The sequence below is a fragment of the Patella vulgata genome, chromosome 6, assembly GCF_932274485.2.
Source record: "Patella vulgata chromosome 6, xgPatVulg1.2, whole genome shotgun sequence".
In the NCBI taxonomy this organism is placed as follows: Eukaryota; Metazoa; Mollusca; class Gastropoda; family Patellidae; genus Patella; species Patella vulgata.
In genome coordinates, this window is record NC_065884.2 from 10550684 (window position 1) to 10560694 (window position 10011).

Here is a 10011-nt window from a genome sequence, read left to right on the forward strand (position 1 = left end):
TCACTGCATACAGCTGCCAGTCAGTTATTCCATTTACCGTACTCACAGTACAAACACGCCCTTTTAACGGTTGCGAAATAATCGTGTAGCAACATGCAGGAAGTTAAGCCCACCCATGTCAGCTTAAAGATAACGAATTCTATGATGATTAATTTATTAATAATAACAATGGAAGGCTGTATTAGTACTCCAGTCACCAAAGCTTCAGTTATATAATTGGACCATGAGAAAATAACTTCCCTTTAAATATTTAATGTGTAGCAGTTTCAAAAAAGGAATTATTGTTATTTCTAATCATGTTCGGTGAAATACGTGAACAGTCCAACTTTATTGAATACTGTCGTTTACGCCTGCTTAGCTTAATCCAGTCTACACTTTTTTTTAAATAATTATTTTGTTAGTGAATCAGTCATTATTAATAACTTCCGCATTGTGTTGTAGGATATGTTTTTCTTTATTCGGTACAAATGACGCGCAAAACCATAGAATACACGACTCGTGTACTGATTATAAAATGTCCAATATGTCTTAAATTCTCTTTGGATATTAGGTTCCTATATTTTCAGGGCAAGGTATTAAAGGGACAATAACACTCTTGCTGACTTGGCAGCTCCAGAAAATAAATAATAGCCTTATTCTACGTATTAGATGTTTAAGTGCCCTGCCTGTTGTGTAAATTATCCATTAAATCCTATTTTACTTGTCTAGAGGGTTCGAAAATATTTTTAAATCCAAGTCACATTTGAAAAGGTTTACGTTAGGCTTTTCAAATCATTTAGTTGAACTTTTCCAATTTTTTAAATTAGGTGTGTTAAGATGAAATTTGTATCATCAATTAATTGGAATATTGTAAAATAGTACAATTTGTTGACCAGAATAAAGATTGGGGCATATTATTCAGTTACAACAAGATTGGTATTGAGCCTTTAATTGAAATGGACCAATATTGAACTTCTAATTCGTGCTTTTAATTTCGAATGTTATTTAAATCTCTGTCATCCGACTGTCTAAAGAGTTGATTACGGGCTGGCCATGATAATACATGTCTAATTAATAGTTTATATAACATGTGAGGCCAAAACAAAGACCTGCAATAATCAGATTTAGCTCTTACACAATTCATCTGTAATTGCTGGTACCTTTACACCAACAAAACAATTTTATTTAAATCTGGATTACAAAGACAACAAATCATATCCGTAATTCCTTTCTCCCTAAGATAATCGAATCTGTTGTCAACTAAATCTAGAGCAATGTCCCGGATGCAGCCTTCGGATAGAGTCCATATTTAACCATCGGTTTTCGGCGGTTTCACCATGTAATTTTAACGAAAGACTGAAAAAAAAATGCCATTGCTTTGAATATGCTTTTAAACGTCCTGGGGTGTGACGGGGGTGGTGGTGAGGGGGGGGGGGGGGCTCGTTAATTTGATCCAAAACGCACTGTCAATACTACTAACAGCACGAACGAACCACATTAGCAGTAATGTTTCCATGTCTAACAGATAAACATACTAAGCGTACGCCTCTACAACTAGCTCCACTAGAGAACAAACACTAAGCTAGTTGATCGACATTTTAATTCTCAAATCGACGATTTTTGTCGAAAAGCTTATACTTCGAGAATTTTGATAAGCATTTATATATTTCGCTTTCATTTATTAAAATGGAAAAGGTTTATTCAGTCTTTGTGTACTGTGTATGACAGATGTGAAAAAGAGTAGAGCCGCATTACAAAATGAAATGAAATGAAATGAAATGGGGTTTAACGTCCTACTGTTCTGCTCCTATGCTGGGCTAATGAAGACGGGCATACGCCATACAGTGTGCTACGAGGGAAATTTTGCCCGAGCAGCGGCTCTATCGCCTACTCTTATATCGAATTCCAACTGCCAAGGGATCTTTTACGTGCATTCTAATGTATACACGGGACCTCGGTTTTTCGTCTCATCCGAAGGACTAGACAGCTGTCCTTGTCAGGCCCTCCGTCCTGCATCACTGACAAGGGTGAACCACGCCGGAAAATCTGGATGAACTTTCTCGGTCAATGCCGGGATCGAGAATCGCATTACAAAATAGTATTACAAAGGCGCGAGATAATGATATAGACATATGTGATATCAGAATTAATGCTTTGCATCAGTGAACTTGAATAAAAATTGACATCAAACGGGGTATAGAATTTCTCTCTTTAAAAAGCCCAGTGTGTATGTATGGTAGCGTAGTATGTTTTTATGCAACATCCCAGTTTCTGTGTTTTGTCAAACTGACCTCTGGTTACCCCAATGTACGCCAAAATGACGATAGAAAACCATATATTTCTCAAAAATGTTTACAACTGGGGGTGGGGGGGGGAGACCTCCCTCCCTCAAATGAGATGCATTGTCTCAGGAACCTGGCAAACCCCCTCCTGCAAAAATTCCTGGATCCACCCCTGATGTCCCGTAGTAGACTATCGATATCATGTTAAAGATCCCCTGACAAACGGAGATTGAAATAAGAGTAGGTCGAAACCCCGCTATGCAATACTCGTCTATTCATCGTCTCGTATGAGTTTATACATTATGGAGGCTGTGTTAAAAGTTTGTATAATATTATGGAAAGGTATTCCTTTAAATCTCTCGACAGATATAGTGGTTTTGGTAACAAAAGTATTTTCCTGGTAAATAGTTTGTCTATTTAATTAAAAACGCGCCTATCGGGGAAATATAAAGGTAAAGCTAATATCAATAGCGAATTTTGTTTGTTTTGTAAATGACCACATGAATATAACGATGTTTAAGAATGTGGTATCTATGGCGTGGTCCTTCGTGATCTAATTTTTTAAAGGAAAGAAATGAAATGAAATGGCGTTTAACGTCCTACTGTTCTGCTCCGACTGGGTTGAACTGGGTTGAAGGAAAGATTTATAGTGATATTTCATTTTCGAGACATGGAAATGGGGTTAAACGGTCTATACTTTTATACAGCGACTCAGCTAGTGAAGGGTTAGATCTAATTGGTAAGGCCAACTTCAAGTTTGTTCAAGTTAGCTAGCGCTAATCCTAACCCTAACCCTGGACCTAGCCCTAGCCCTAACCTACTCTCGCCAACAATCGTCTGCCCTAATCTTAGTTACATCTCAGTGACCTTGACGAAAATTGAGCTAAAGAAAATAAGTAAGTAAATTTATTGCATAAAAACGCCCACGAGGAGCCGCATACAATTACAGAAATGACATTAAAGATGGGTTCCCAGAAAAGTATTTATCGGGTAGTTATTTCTAATAAAAGTATGGCAATTTGGTATATATGGAAAGTAGAGATATCCAATCTTACTAGAAAAATACTGGATTCCCCGAAAAACACTCATGGAGCATATATAGGACAAAAATGTAAGGGTTCCCCTAATCGACAGCCCGGCGATTAGGAATTTCTGCACGCGTGATGTACAAGTTGATAAACTTTATGAAGAGTTAGACGTACAACACTTTCGGAGATAAAAATGACGGGAAAATACGCGGGTTGTGGATAATCCGAGAATTTAATTAGGATTCGATATTTGTAATAAATAGTACGTGATTAAAGACAACATCGTCTTATGTATGCAATGAATTCTCCTTTGACTTCCGAGAGAGGTAAGTCACGTGACTTAAACATGACCTGGTTTGATCGAATTTTTATAGCAGGGCATTCCTTGGCAATTGCAATGTTTGAGAAGGATTTGAAGCAAAATTATGACAAATTATATACCATTAAATCACCCAGTTTGCACGCGGGAATATATCTTTAATACAAATCAACATATTTATTTTATGGGAACCATTAAACAGTCAACTGGAACTAATATAACTCATTTTTTTGTGGGTTTATTTAACAACCGTCATGAGGTCCCGGATTCAGTCGTAAACCAAAAAAGTTACGACCTGTCATGAGGCCCCGGATTTCCTCATCAGTCTAAAATTTTAAGACCTGTTAAGATCTCGTGAATTGTCACTGAAATATAATGTCAATCTGTTTCACAGGGGTATTGCGAAAGCCTTCTTATAACGCTGGATTAAAGGTAAATATTGCGAACTGATTAACCCGCACCACTGTCACCCCTTTGAGTGTTGTAGTGGCCTAGCGAATATTCATTGCTAATCAATTTGAAATGGTGTAGGGGGGGTCACGGTGGCTAAGTGGGTAAGACGCTGGCTCGCTAGCTTGGAGGTCGGGTTTTCGATCCCTGCATTGGCCGAGAAAGTTCGTCCAGATTTTCCGGCGAGGTTCGCCCTTGTCAGTGATGCAGGACGGAGGGCCTGACAAGGACAGCTGTCTAGTCGTTCGGTTGAGACGAAAAACCGAGGTCCCGTGTATACATTGGAATGCCTGTAAAAGATCCCTTGGCAGTTGGAATTCGATATAAGAGTAGGCGATAGTGCCGCTGCCCGGGCAAAATTTCCCTCATAGCACACTGTATGGTGTATGCCCGTCTTCGATAGCCCAGCATAGGAGCAGAACAGTAGGACGTTAAACCCCATTTCATTTCATTTCATGTTGATATAAAACTGGGGTCTATTCAGTATAACTACGGTATCACCTTTTGATCAGCTATATCCATATATATATACATATAGGCGTACGGGCTCGATGACAGTTAGGGGGGCAGAACCCGAAATGCCCGAAAAAATTTCGGGTTTACAGACAGCGGCGCCAGTCTTCCTCGAGAGGCGAAGAAGCATAGCTTGCCTCGTATGGACCCCCCCCCCCCCCCAAGAAAATTTAGAATATTTGACGGCTGCAAACACGTTTTCGTGCTATTTTACATATGTACGAGCCATATGTATCTCCCCCCCCCCTCCTTCCGCATGGTCTCTATCGACATTTTGGCGTATATACATACACTTTGAGCTTTTTAAACAGAGAAATTCTACAACTCGTTTGACGTTAATTTTTATTATGAATTAATACAATGACATTGTGATTCAATTTCATGGATGCAAAGCATTAATTGTGATATCACATAATGTCTATATCATTATCTCGTGCTTTGAGTGCCCATCCTGTCCCGCATCTGACGATAAAGGATAAAGCACACGGCCGAGAAACTTTTCTCATAAAAAGTGTCGATCCCAACTCCCCCCCCCCCCCTCTGGATCCGCCCCTTCGCCCCATGGTAATAATACCCGGGTCAAACTGATGGATTGTCTGCTCCGAAGACTTTAGTTTATCCAGAAATGCGAGACAGACGAAAATAAACTTTTTGATTCAAACATAGGCATACGAGCCAGGGAGAGGTGTGTGTGTGGGGGGGGGGGGGAGGCATGTGACATTTCGGGTAGATAAGTATAGTGAAAACATAATTTATTATTTCATCTAGTTGGCAAAATAAAGGTTCGAAATCTAATAAAACACTAATTTCGCTTTTCTTTTTTTAATTGAATACCACAAATTTGTACTGAATTGACTATGGACTAAAACATTTTGTCTGGAGCCATTCTGCTTTGTGCGACCTTTTTGGGCATCAATTATTATTTGTGAATGCAGCTCCAACAGTCTGATTGGAATTGAAATTAGCACAGAGTGAGATTTCAGGTTCAGGTGTAGCACTATCGTCGTTGCGACATTGTTTTTAAATTTATAGACAAGGAATAGAGAAATAAGATGGCTTTATATTTCATTAATTAATATCTTTGGCAAGTTAGTAATTTCAAACATATTCACATATGTGGAATTGTACTAAATCAACTTAGTCTGTAATTGACATATTGTTACATAAAAAGAGCTTTTTTAACCAAAACAGGTGTCACAATTTACCACCAGAATTACACGTGAGTGGAATTATTCTAATTGAATCATTTAGCTTAAAGTAACCAATCATATCGTTAATTGCACAGGTTCAGGGCCATGAACAGGCTTTCTGTGCGTGATGTGCAGGAGTCTTATAAATTAAATCAGTAAAGTTTTAAGTCAGACTTCCATTAGATTCCAAAGAGCTTCCATCTGAGTTCCTAGACAGCCGCGAGGCTGGCTAGGGTTGAGAAATGGTTTTAGCTAGTATTGTAATTTGTGCTATGCTTGTATACCTGTATTCAGCTATATAAAATGTAGAAGCAAACTGTTGCATTGTTATTCCTGGTAAGACAAACGTCTTAAGAAACTGTAAGAAGTAAATACACAACGTGAAGCAGAAGTAAAGACAGCTAGAAACAAATTCTAGACGATCACAAGGCTACAGAAATATGTAGTAAGAAAAGATGCATGGGTCTACGTAGGATGTGGCGACCGGTTTCCTGGTCCGCTCTCCACGTCAGACAAAAGACCCATGGTGCTACACATTTTCTACTCCCCCCCCCCCCCAACATTCATCGTGCCCGTACGCCTATTTGATGAGATGCCCCCCCCCACCCGCCTCTCCACTCCCTAAAGTGGATAGACGGGGTCATCACCCACACCCACACTCCATCTGTAAACGCTAATGGCTGACATCGGTTGGGGTCGAACTCGGGACTTCAGGTTAGAAAGCCAACGTCCTACTCGCCGAGCCATCTTGGCTTCCATTTTAAAAACAAAATCTCCGTCATCAGATTCTTGCTCTGGGAACCAGGATCTTTTTTCTACATGGCCTAAATATTCATTTTACGATATAGAGCCTTGTTTGTGGTTTAAAGGGAAACCACTATATATAATAACAGGAGTCAGACCATTATTTCTCTTTATAAACCTGTAACGGTAAATCTCTTCGATCTTTAAGGGTATTCTATGTCCGGAATAAGTTACAGTCTGAAAGTAGGAGGTGGCTTTGGATATATGAATGGGAATTTGGGGGTATTTTTCTGAAAGTTTTTTCTTTAAACCTGTAACGGGGTATTCTTCCAAGGTAGGGTTTTTGACCAGAAGAAAACATGATATAAGGTTTTTCTTACATGGAATTCTGTGATATTCTCATTTTATGTACATGTAAACATAGACGATTTATAAGCAAGATAAAGTCCTCGAAGAAATAATTCGAGAAAAAGGAAAACCCGAGGCCTGCATAACCGAAGTCGAGGACTTTATCCTACACCGAAAGACCGATTCTCCAACGCTGGACACAAACGAGCCATATGGATTTTAAATAACCAATTGCCATTATAGTATACTAAAATGAAACGAAATAGGGTTCTACTCTGACTGGGTTAATGAAGATGGGCATACCGTGTGTTATGATGAAAATTTGGCCCGGGCAGCGCCACTGCAGCCTACTCTTATTTCGAATTCCAATTTTCAGGGGTTCTTTTACGTGCAAGCCTCGGTTTTTAGTCCCATCCGAACGACTATACCTGTCCCTTGCCATTCCCTCCGGGATTATCCAATTTTAGTCTGGATATGATTATCTAACTTACAGAGGCTTTGATTTTCATGGTTTCGATTCCCCGGTTGTACGTGACAAGGAGTAGGGTCGCCTGTCCAACCTCGTGGGTTTTCTCCGGGCCCTCCGGTTTCCTCCCACTGCTAAAATTGAACCATATGTTAGTCCCAAAATGACCTAGTTTGTGTCGAGTGGACGTTAAACCCATCTCTCTCTCTCTCTCTCTCTCTCTCTCTCTCTTTGATTTTCATTTTATTACATTATTCAACGAATCTATTCAATTAATATAGATTATGCTTATAGGCGTAATTTATAGAATAATATTAACAGAAGTTTGATTTTTTTTTTAAAGAATCTCGGTTAAAAATCAATATTAAATCGTGTCCTTATTAGCTTATTATTCCCTGGTGGTTAGAAAGCCAATAAAAGTTTACTTCCTCATTATTACTATAGCCCATTAAAGTTTACTTCCGGTTAATTGTATTTTATTTCATACTGTATAATTTGTTTGATATTTCATACGTAAACAATCTTTAAAGATGCATTATGTAGGTTGGGTGGCCGAATGATTAGCACGTGCGCACTGTATCATAAGGCCTGTCATTGAGTCAACTGGTGTGGTTTCGAATCCCGATTGTACGTGACAAGGAGTAGGGTCGCCTGTCCAACCTCGTGGGTTTTCTCCGGGCCCTCCGGTTTCCTCCCACTGCCAAAGACCCCTACGCGCAAGCGAATTATTGAAATAAAATTAAATCATATGTTAGTCCCGAAATGACCTAGTTTGTGTCGAATGGACGTTAAACCCTATTTCTCTCTCTCTCATACGTAAACAGTCGTTAAAGATGCATTATGTAAAAGATAAATCTGCCTATTGTTGTATATCCTTCTTTTGGCCTCAAATATTATATAAATTATATTTAGACATTTATTCACATGTCAAGCCTATATAATCAGCTCTCTAGAGCATTGGATGGCCGAGATTTAAATGGATTAGAACACCTGCAGCATTTAAAAATTTAACGATAAAATGGACAATCTAGACTTAGTCTCGGTTGTCAAGTTCCGTTGCTACTATAATAAGCGATCTATACGCTACATCTTCAAACAATCATTACTTCGCCCAGAATAAATTAATGCGATGAAATTTTCAATAATTTTTTAATACCTATTATTGATCTATTATAGCAAGAATTACCACATTTTACCGAAATCTTACATAATGCATCTTTAAATAAAACAGGCCCCGAGTTCACAAAGCATTCTCAGATTTAAGTTAAGAATTTACTCAACTTTCAATCACTGTTTATAAGAAATATCTTTGATCCAGAAACACAAAACTTTGCACATGGTTTCTTATTGATGTATTTGATATGTTAAAACAACAAAAATTTTATAAAGGGCTATATTTTAGCTAAAATAAGGCGAATAATTTTGAGTAAATTCTTAACTTAAGTCTGAGAATGCTTTGTGAACTTGGGGCCAGGACTTTATGTATATCACAGTTTTATCCACACCTCACAAAGGCCGTAATAAAATCATCAGCATGTAGCCTATATAATGATAATATTGCCAAACATAAAGGCGGCGTAGCTTTTATTGATATATTAAATTGTTTGATGATTTAAAGTGAGGGTGTATTTGTTTCTAATCCATAAATTAAATGCAAAAGGAGTGAATGTCTCGTCAACACAATACGTCGGTCAATTTGATAATATACCTATTGTTGTTTGATATCAACAATTTCATGGCGGATTTGATAACCCATCTTTTGCACAATGGGACATTTAATAAATGTTCAAATTGTATTGGTTCTATATGAAACCATTTTGATATTATAATATATTTAATGGATGTTTAAATTGTATTGTTTATATATGAAACCATTTTGATATTATAATATATTATTTAATGCATGCTCAAATTGTATTGTTTATATATGGAACCATTTTGATATTATAATATATTTAATGGATGTTTAAATTGTATTGGTTATATATGGAACCATTTTGATATTATAATATATTTAATGGATGTTTAAATTGTATTGTTTATATATTAAACTATTTTGATATTATAATATATTTAATGGATGTTTAAATTGTATAGGTTATATATGAAACCATTTTGATATTATAATTTATCACCCAATAATACATTCTACAGTAGATATCGTTTGTGTGATATATTTCATAATCTACTGCGATATCTCATTAGGAGATATCGCTTTACATGAATTTGATAGGTCAGTTGAAAAGGAACTACTTTTTTTTATTTTCATTAAAGTTACTTTATTAAAAGTTACTTCTTTTTTTTATATTAAAAATGAACTATTGTTATTCAATTGACCCTGATGGAAACACTGGGTCGATATAAAGGACTTTGCAATGGTTGAATTGATGTCAAACAATGATGTATCACTACGCCGTAATGTTCAGTAAAAGTGAAATCTACAGCAAAGAATTATATTTATCTATTTGTGCATGTAAGAAGGGATTGGGTGATAAATAAAATCTCCTACTCTTCTTTTTTGATATCAAAAAAGACTCATTGATAAAGTAAAAAAAAAACGAGGCAGGAGATTCTCTATATATTTAATGAATGTTTAAATTGTAATTATATGGAACCATTTTGATATTATTAATATATTTTATGTTCTACTATTATTTCATGTCCCTGATGGAAAATTTTTGTTGTTTATTTC